Raw genomic sequence first — 9236 nt, forward strand, 5'->3', positions numbered from 1 at the left:
CCCATCTGCCATGGCATCTCTCTCAGGGTGTTCCAGCCATGTTCAGGACCAAGGTCAGAGGTGCAGGTGTACTCCCGCCTTCTGCATTGCAACAAAGGAGCTTTCCTCCCTAATGTTTGTCTGACTACTACTTGCGTTTTCAGAATGTGATGTGGCTTTGGTGCTGAGATTGAGACAAAGCCTTGGTCTCATGGTGTACCGATGGAGATACACACACACAAGTTGGCATGTGGAGCCAGGAGCCCAAGAGGCCTTGCGCTGCTTGTGCAATCTCTCTTCCTCACTCTCTCCCTCCCTCTCTACCTCTCTTTCCTTTGTTGGGCGCATGGCACACCTTCTTCTCTTGAATTTTGTCTTCCAGGCTGTGACCTACAGATTGTCCAGTGAGGACCCGCTAGGACTCATCCGAATGGTTGTTTTGGCTTTTGTTTGAATGGTGCTTTGTGTTGGTGATTACATGGGTTTATGACTAATTCTCCATTTTATGGCCACGCATGTATGTTGATTTTCCTGCTTGTGCGACATCAGGCCAATTATTTAGTTTTGGGATTCATAGTGTTGGTGTGCAGTTTCTTTGTCCGAGGGTGGGTGGGCCCAAGGTGGGGCCCGGGGGGTTGCGAGCCTGGATGTGATGTTGGTGGGTGTTGTGGCTCTCTTGGGTGTCCGTGCTGCATGGGCAGTTGCTCGGGGGCATCTGTTGTTCTTCATGTGTGGCTATGAGCTGTGCTCCCTTGTCTGGTGCCAGTTGTGGTCCGACTTTGCACCAGGTCAGAGCAGGTGTTAATTTCCTGGTGCTAACACGCCTTATTGCATGTTTTGTGTTCTTATCACAGATCTGGCTGTTCGTTGAAAATGTTGCGGAGTGATGTTGTCGCTGCTTTTTGCTCGGGAACGCCTACTCTGCATCTACTTAGCGATAGTTGCCGGGGTCATCCGTGGCGATGTTTGTTGCGGATGCTAACGCCGGAAAAGTGGTGCTGTCAGCTGTTTGCACCAGCTTGTGAATGGGGCGGTACATTTTTCACGAGATAGCTCCTTGAGAATATGGCCCTAGGATGCCAAACCTCTGAGGACTGCTGCTGCAGCCTTAATGGGGATTTTTACTAGAGTGGGTATCCCCAAAGAAGTGGTATCTGACAGGGGCACCAACTCCATTTCTGCTTATATGCAGTCAACGTTGCAGGAGTGTGGAGTTACTTGCAAGTTCTCCACCCCCTACCACCACAAACCAATGGGTTTGTTGAGAAATTCAACAAGACCCGAAAAGGCATGATCAAGGTCCTGCATGAAGCCCTGAGACATAAGTGGGATGTCCTCTTGCCTTGTCTTCTCTTTGCCTATAGAGAGGTACCACAGAAGGGGGTTGAATTTAGCACCTTAGAACTTCTGTATGGTCATCCTGTAAGGGGACCTCTCAGTCTGGTGAAGGAGGAGTGGGTACCAGCTCCCAGGAAACATCTCCAGCATGTAGCTATCTACATGCTGGCATTCTGGAGCCAGATGGCTCAGTTGTGGAAGCAAGCTTCTGACAACTTAGAGGCAGAGCCAGGAGGTAATCAAACTGGTATGACCAAACGGCTACACCTGTGGAAGTACAGCCTGGGCAGAAAGTATGGATGATGGAATCTGTGGAGCCCAGGGCCCTCTAACACTGTTGAACTGGGCACAATGAGATAGTTAAGAGAGAGAGGAGGACATCTACCTGGTGGACCTCAAGACCCTAGCAACCCCACAGTGTGCTCCATATGAACTGCCTCAATTCACACTTTGAGAAATATGAGGTCACCATGCTGCTGGGGAGAGATGGAGGAAAGGAAGAGGATTGTGAACCTCTCATTGATCTCTTAGCCTCAAAAGAAATGGATGGGTCAGTGGAAGCATGAACATCTCTCTTACCCTGACTTCAGAACAGCAGAGCGACTGTCACCAGTTGCTGGGAAGGCTCTCCTCTCTGTTTTCTCTCACTCCTGGGACTACCCACCTGTGTACCTATGATGTGGACACAGGAAACAGCCTTCCTGTCGACAATAAACTCACAGACTGTCTGACAAACTGAGGGTCAGCATCAAAGTTGAGATTTCTAAGATGCTGGAATTGGGGGCGATTGAAGGCTCCAGTAGCCCCTGGTCCAGCCCTGTGTTACTGGTACCAAAAGCTGCCCCATCGGGCACTACACCAGAATTCAGGTTCTGTGTAGATTACAGGGGGCTCAAATCATTTATTAAGACTGATGCTCATCCCATCCCCCTGCTTGATGAGCTGATTGATAGGTCAGGGGCTGCACATTTTCTAAGTATCTTTGACCTTACTTCAGGGTACTGGCAGATTGTACTAATTAAAGGAGCCAAGGAAAGATCAGTCTTCTCCCTCCAGACCAATTCAGAGTGATGTCATTTGGATTGAAGAATGCCCCTGCCGCCTTCCAAAGACTAGTGAACCAGGTTTTGGCAGGTATGGAGGTCTTCAGTGCTGGTTACTTGGATGACATAGCTGATTTCAGTAGCAGCTAGAAGGTCCACCTTTTTGACCTGCAGGAAGAGCTTGAAGGCCTGCAATAAGCAGGCCTGACTACCAAAAACCATTAAGTGTCAGATAGGTGCTAGATAGGGCAGGGGTTTATGAGGTGCATCCCCTCCAGGACAAGATAGAGACTATCATGGCCTGCGAACCCCTCAAAACACAAACTGAGGTGAGGGCCTTCTTGAGCATCACAGGGTACTATAGGAGGTTTGTCAATGGATATGTCACTATTGTTGCCCCCTTCAAATAAGGAGCCCAGAATGTGATTTGGACATGCCAAAAAGCATTTGACTCCCTAAAGCAAGCCATGTGCACAGCCCCTGTGCTCAAGGCAACTGATGTTTCAAAGGAGTTCATTGTGCAAACAGATGCCTTAGACCATGGCATAGGGGCAGTTCTATCATCACTAAATGATGAGGGCCTAGACCAACCTGTAGCTTTCATCTCTCGGTGGTTACTTCCCAGGGAACAGAGGTGGAGTGATATCGAAAGGGAAGCCTTTGCTGTGTTCTGGGCACTGAAGAAGTTGAAACCTTATCTGATTGGGACTCACTTCCTGATTCAGACAGACCACAGGCCCCTCAGGTGGCTAATGCTAATGAGGGGTGAGAATCCACAATTGTAGAGGTGCTCTATCTCCCTACAGGGAATAGACTTTAAGTTGGATCACAGACCTGGGGTAGACTACACCAATGATGATTGTCTTTCCTGGTTCTTATGCCTTAGTGATGAGAACTACCAAGAGGTTGGGTATCTCTCCCCACTTTCAGCTGGGGGTGACACATGTTACTTCTTGATACACACACAAATGGTAGTGATGGTTAAACAGGATCGTACATCAATCATAAACAGTAAATGTCTTCCATTATTTAATAAGTGCTAATAGTATTGGTGCCCTTCAAGGTGACCAAATAAAGACACCCTACTACCACTGTTGTCAATCCACAGGAGTGTCTAAGAGCTCCCATGTAAGACTTATATACAATGTACCTTGGCACTCTTTAGATATCTCTCAATTGTCAGATAATTTAGACAAAATTGTAATTCAGAAATCAATGCGAGAACTCACAGGAAACGAGACCATATAGTCAATATACTGCACAATGTTATTTAATATCAAAGTTTTAGCATAGCACACAATTATACACAATAGAAAAAAAGGGGATTCCTTAAAAGTCCACAGAGGTCAAGATCATACGGCCTCTTTTGTTAGCAGTGATGAAAAACATTTAGTGTCTGATTTATTTTTAAATGTGGATACAAACTGAAATTGATTTGCTTTTTGAGTGATTATAATACTGTCTGTCATGACTGCCAGGCCAAAAGCTGTGTGGATAGATAGGTAAGGTGGTCAAAAAAGAAAATAATTTTAGTAAAGAGGCTTAAACAGCAGTAGATTTGCACAAGGTAGATACTGAAATTTGAATCTTTTCATATAAGTGCATTGATTTATCTTCTGTGGGTGCCGTAGCATTGAAACCAAATGATCACTCGATAATAATTAAGCCTGCTGACAAGGGTGGGCCAATTGTGATCTGGTCCCCAACTGAATATCAAAAAGAGGCTTTGAAATACATTTCTAATACAGAACAATATAGAAAACTCACAGGTGATCCAGTACGAGAGATTCAAGGCGAAATAATGGCACTCATTGAAGTGGGATTGGACTATGGATTTGTGGGCCCAGAAGAATCCAAGTTCTTAATTAAACAATATCCCCGGACTCCGGTTCTTTATCTGCTTCCAAAAATTCACAAGGATGAAAAACATCCACCGGGACGTCCTATAGTCTTGGGATGCGACTCGGTCTTAGAACCGATCGCTAAATATGTTGATTTTTTCCTGAAACCTTTTTTGGAGGAAATTCCATCATATTTAAGGGACACAATGCATTTTCTAAACAAAATTGAAGATTTTACCTTTATTAACACTACACAAATACTGGTCATCTTTGATGTGGTATCTTTGTATACTGAAATTCCCCAGGAGGATGGGTTGGAGGCAATAGAATCATATTTGGATTCAAGACCTAAGCCACAACGAGTTCCAACTAGTTTCATTCTGAATTTGGAAAAAATCTGTTTGAAGCAAAACTATTTCAAATTTGGTGATGACTTCTATTGTCAAGTGAAAGGTACAGCGATGGGATGCCCCTTCGCACCGGAATTTGCTGCATTTTATATGGCAAAATATGAGGAGAAATTTGTGTTCAATAACAACCCATTCCTACATCAAATCTCAGGATAGGTTTGTTATATCAACAATATATTTTTTATCTGGACAGGTACAAAGGGAATGCTACTGATGTTTCACAATTGGCTAAATGACCGTACACCAGATATCAAATTCAGCATTCACCAAGCTAATAAATGTATCACATTCTTAGATGTTAAAATGTACGCATCAGGAGGCAAACTCAAAACTACTCCTAGGAGTTTGAGGGATAATCTCCCATATGGCCAATTTTTAAGGATTCAACTGAATTGTACAGACAAAGAGGAATTCCAACAACATGGAGAGGAACTAATTGGGAAACTCAAAGACCGTGGATATCCGAAACGGCTCCTTAAAAGATCTATGAAAAGAGCATGGTGGACACCACACGAGGAGTTACTGATGAAAAAAGTAAACAACAGATGGATCAACTAGTCTGTGTATCTACTTTTTGCAATAAATCTAACAAATTCAAGAAAATCATAACTCAAAATTGGCATTTAATTTCTAATTGGGACAACTCCTTTAAACAACCTTTATTTGCTTTTTAAAAAAGAGAGCAGTCTTAAAAGCCTCCCTCCCAAAACATCCTTCATGACTGGACATGCTTGGCAACTTGAAATTACCACCGATTCAGGGTCATAAGAAATGTGGCACTCAGTGTATGCTGTAGTCAAACAATAGAAGGCAATGTATTTTCTCATGGACTAATAAACTGGAAACATAACACCTTCACAAACTGCAAAACAAAGAATGTTGTGTATGGTATAATCTGCCCCTACGATAAACTTTATATAGGTAAGACAAATCAGGAGGTTCGACAACAAATTTGCCAACATAAATCAAGAATATGGAAACATGTAGTAACAGCACCCCTTGTTACCCCTTGGCTGGATTACAAACATTTAGAAAGGGATCTAAAATGGACAGTGATCTCCTTGGTCAAAGTGGGAGAACGGGGAGGTGACATAGAGCGTAAACTAAATCAGCGAGAGGCAATTCTTATTATCAAATTTAATACAGTACAGAATGGGCTCAATGAACAAACAGAAGCCCAAAATCTGTAAGCACCTGGAAAATATCCTGTTCCATATACATCACCTGGTGACTTGATCTTTAGGTTTAGTAGCATGTTTGATTCATTTTATTTGGTTTATTCAGAAAGTGCCTATAAAAGCTGAAGAACCCAATAAAGTGTTTAAATATACCATTAATTGATATGAGGATATGATCAACATACTCCCCTTTTTTAGAGCGACCGTTGTACCTTAAAATTTGAAAATTTCAAAACGAAAGGGTTCTCAACTAATTCGAAATAGGATTGATATTCTTTCGGTCTTGCCGAAGTTTATAGGATATCGACGCTGTTGATTTAAATAATTATTATTTATTTATATCCCCCACATAGTGGTTGATAACCATGAGTGTTCATTTGTCGAGTGTTCAATAAAGACTCATCTTACTATTTTTTCAATCTAAGAGGTTTGAAACCTGCCCCGGAAGATAGATGTAACAAACGAACCGGAAGTGATCCGACGATCTGAGACGAGATTTGATTCCGTCAACCGAGGACTGGAGAAAGACAAAAAAACGAGTAAGTGTTATGTAATTAGGATTATGAGCAGCGGCTCAATGAGAAAAGATGCACAAGCCCAACCGTATTGCGCAGGTACCTTTCAGTCAGATATGCTCAGGCACAATGTAACATTGAAGTAAATACGCGCAAGAGAATCCAAAAATTTGCTAGCGACCCCAGTTAGAGACCCGAATGGACCAAGCGGATGTTGTTTTTCAATGTGTTTGTTTAAGCGAATGCCGGTACACCAAAGTAAGATACACGTCGCAAGTTGCTGATTTCTTCGCAAAATGATTAACATCTCGGTAATTGATTGCAGAAAAGCGGACACAGTCTGGTGCAGTTACTTTATATATCTCTGTGTTTAAACAACCTGTTTATTTTCAGTCATTTCTGATTACGAAATAAGATAAGGAGTTATGAGAATAGAGATTTGTGGGTCACTCAAAAGAAGTTACATCTATAAGACGGAAACTTATGTTTAAGAACAAGGTCATTACCATATGAGGAATAAATCGGCTGAGACGATAAGCAGTTATGAGAACACAGATTTGCGGGTCACTCAAGAGAAGTTACATCTATAAGACGGAAACGTATGTTTTACAACAAGGTCATTATCATATGAGAAATAAATCGGTTCAGATGACTTCTTTTAAAATTATGCTGCATGATTACCTAGGCACCTTCTGATAATTGATACAGATATATTTTGAACCAACAGATTTTTGAAAACCCGATTCTACTTAAAGAAATAAAAAGGCATGTGGAGAAAAAAAACTGCTACACCACACACAAGTAAGCAATGGTTCTGTAGAGTGATGTATATAATAGAGATGGGTTAGATGATTGTGTTATAACGTTGATTTGGCTCTGTTTTTTTCTAAAGGCTGATGATTTGGGACCTCATTCACCGGCTGGTGAAAAAGATGACAGAAGTCCACGGAAAAGAGATTGAGGTACAAAGGGTGTTAAGACCGTTTTGGTGAAAGATATAATTGTGTAAATGAGGTTTGAATGTATGGATGATTTTGGTAGTATGAATATATATATTTGTATTTTTTATCTTTCAGCTTTCAAGTTCTACGTCCTGAGGAGAACCCGACTTTAGTGTCTTAGAGGGTTCAAAACGCGTCGACTGTTTTCTATTTTGATCCAAATAGGTGCCCACAAATATGGGGAGGCCACAAGGTGCGAACCATGTATTGAGTGTATAAAAAGTTGAAAGTCTAATGTGAGCCTAGTAGGCCCACCATTTGGCACTATCCCCTGAAATACTGTACAAAAAAAAAAGGGTTTTTGCAAAACAATTGTAAGATTTTAGAGGCCTTGTTTTTGAAATGTGACATAATTTGTCCAGCTGTCTTCAAATTTGAATATTGTATTTAGTATTTTTTATTTAGATTTGTACTTCATTTGTTTGTCCTCGTGTATTCAATGTTGCTGTGTCTTTAGTGTATGACCAAGATGTTTTTCTTCATTTTGTATTGTTCAAATTTATAAATAATGATTTGTAATTTCAAAGGAAGACACTGAATAACTAAAATAAGAGAGAATTTGAAAAGAGAAAAATAAAATTCATTTTTTTCAACCAGAGTGTTTAGGTCGTCTGGAGTGGGAGAATTGTTTGAATCTGAATGATATCAGTATTGGCTTTTGTTTGATAGGCATTCGTAGCATTGAAACCTGGCAGGCATTCAAGCTTGAGTACATATTTCTCAGTTAAATACATGTGACAATATAACAATTACAGCTTAATTTTTTCACCAAAACCCATAATAAATATGGATAAATACAGACGGAAATGTAAAAAATAAATACCATAGAACCAGGAGCTCTATTCATCCCTGAATTATGCCCTATGCACCCCATATGGCAGGGTGCTGTGTCATTAAAAGGTAGAACATGTACTTTTAAGTTATACATGTCCTGGTAGTGATAAAGATCCCCAAATTAGTTTTTTACTTCTGTGAGGCCTACCCCTCCTCTCATAGGTTATTTGGGTATTCCCCATTATACATATGTTGTAATTCCTGATTGAGAAGGAGTGGGTCAGTCATGTTTCATATCATTGGAATGGTAGTGATAAAGCCTCTTTACTGGTAAAGTTGAATTTATCAGTACCCTTTTAAGAATGCCACTTTTAGAACGATAGCATTTTTCTGCTCTCACCCCTGTGTTCCTGCAGCCTGTCTCCAATACACATCTGGAGTGGGTGATAGCTGGACTTTGTGCATTCCCTAAAGAGAACCACACACAAAGGGAGCGTAGGTGTGACAGAGTGGCCATCCACATCCTGATGGGTCATCATGGGCAGGATGGGAGGGAGTAGCTGACAAACCTGAATAGGCTGTGTCCTGTCCCCACACAAAGGACTGAATACCCCCCTGGAGTTATCTGGAGCCACAGCTGGGATGGACACCATATTTTAAGCAGCAGTGCCTCAAATGCACAACTGGGTATAAGTACTGGGTCTCTGACCCCAACAAATCAGACATTACTGGACCTGTGAAGAACTCTGCCAGGAAGAAGGACTGCTGTGCTGCTAAAAGGCCTGCCACTCTGCTGCAGTACTCCTCTTGATGAACTGCTTTTCTGCTGTGCTGCCCTGCTGCCTGCTACCCTTTGCCCGCTACCCTTTGCCCTGCTGAGGAACGACTGGACCCATCTCACTTGAATCCAAAGTGACTCCTAGGGCCTGCTGGCTTGCTCCCTGTTCTACGTCTAAGGGACATCAAGGACTTCTCATCACCCTTCAACAGCACCTATACTTTGCTTCTGCAAGTCTTGCCCTGCCAAGTGGTGCCAATCCTGTCCTGGGTCCTTGGAAGTGGCTATAAAGTGCTACAACAGCTAAAATCTATGCATCGACGATATTGCACTGATCGTAACCACCACATTTTCCTCGACGCCTACAGATCGCCACTGC

General features: G+C 42.1%; 1 long non-coding RNA gene across 1 annotated transcript in view; it reads left to right on the top strand.

Moving 5' to 3' along the window:
• Positions 1-7898, top strand: part of LOC146857570 (uncharacterized) — a 255337-nt gene extending 247439 nt beyond the window's left edge. Inside the window, exons 4-7 of the long non-coding RNA XR_014979592.1 lie at positions 6215-6328; positions 7032-7105; positions 7197-7266; positions 7381-7898. This is a non-coding gene — a long non-coding RNA (uncharacterized LOC146857570). The remainder of the gene's footprint in view (positions 1-6214; positions 6329-7031; positions 7106-7196; positions 7267-7380) is intronic.
• The last annotated feature ends 1338 nt before the right edge of the window (positions 7899-9236 follow it).

Source organism: Triturus cristatus, chromosome 3_2 (genome assembly GCF_964204655.1).
Source record: "Triturus cristatus chromosome 3_2, aTriCri1.1, whole genome shotgun sequence".
NCBI lineage: Eukaryota > Metazoa > Chordata > Amphibia > Caudata > Salamandridae > Triturus > Triturus cristatus.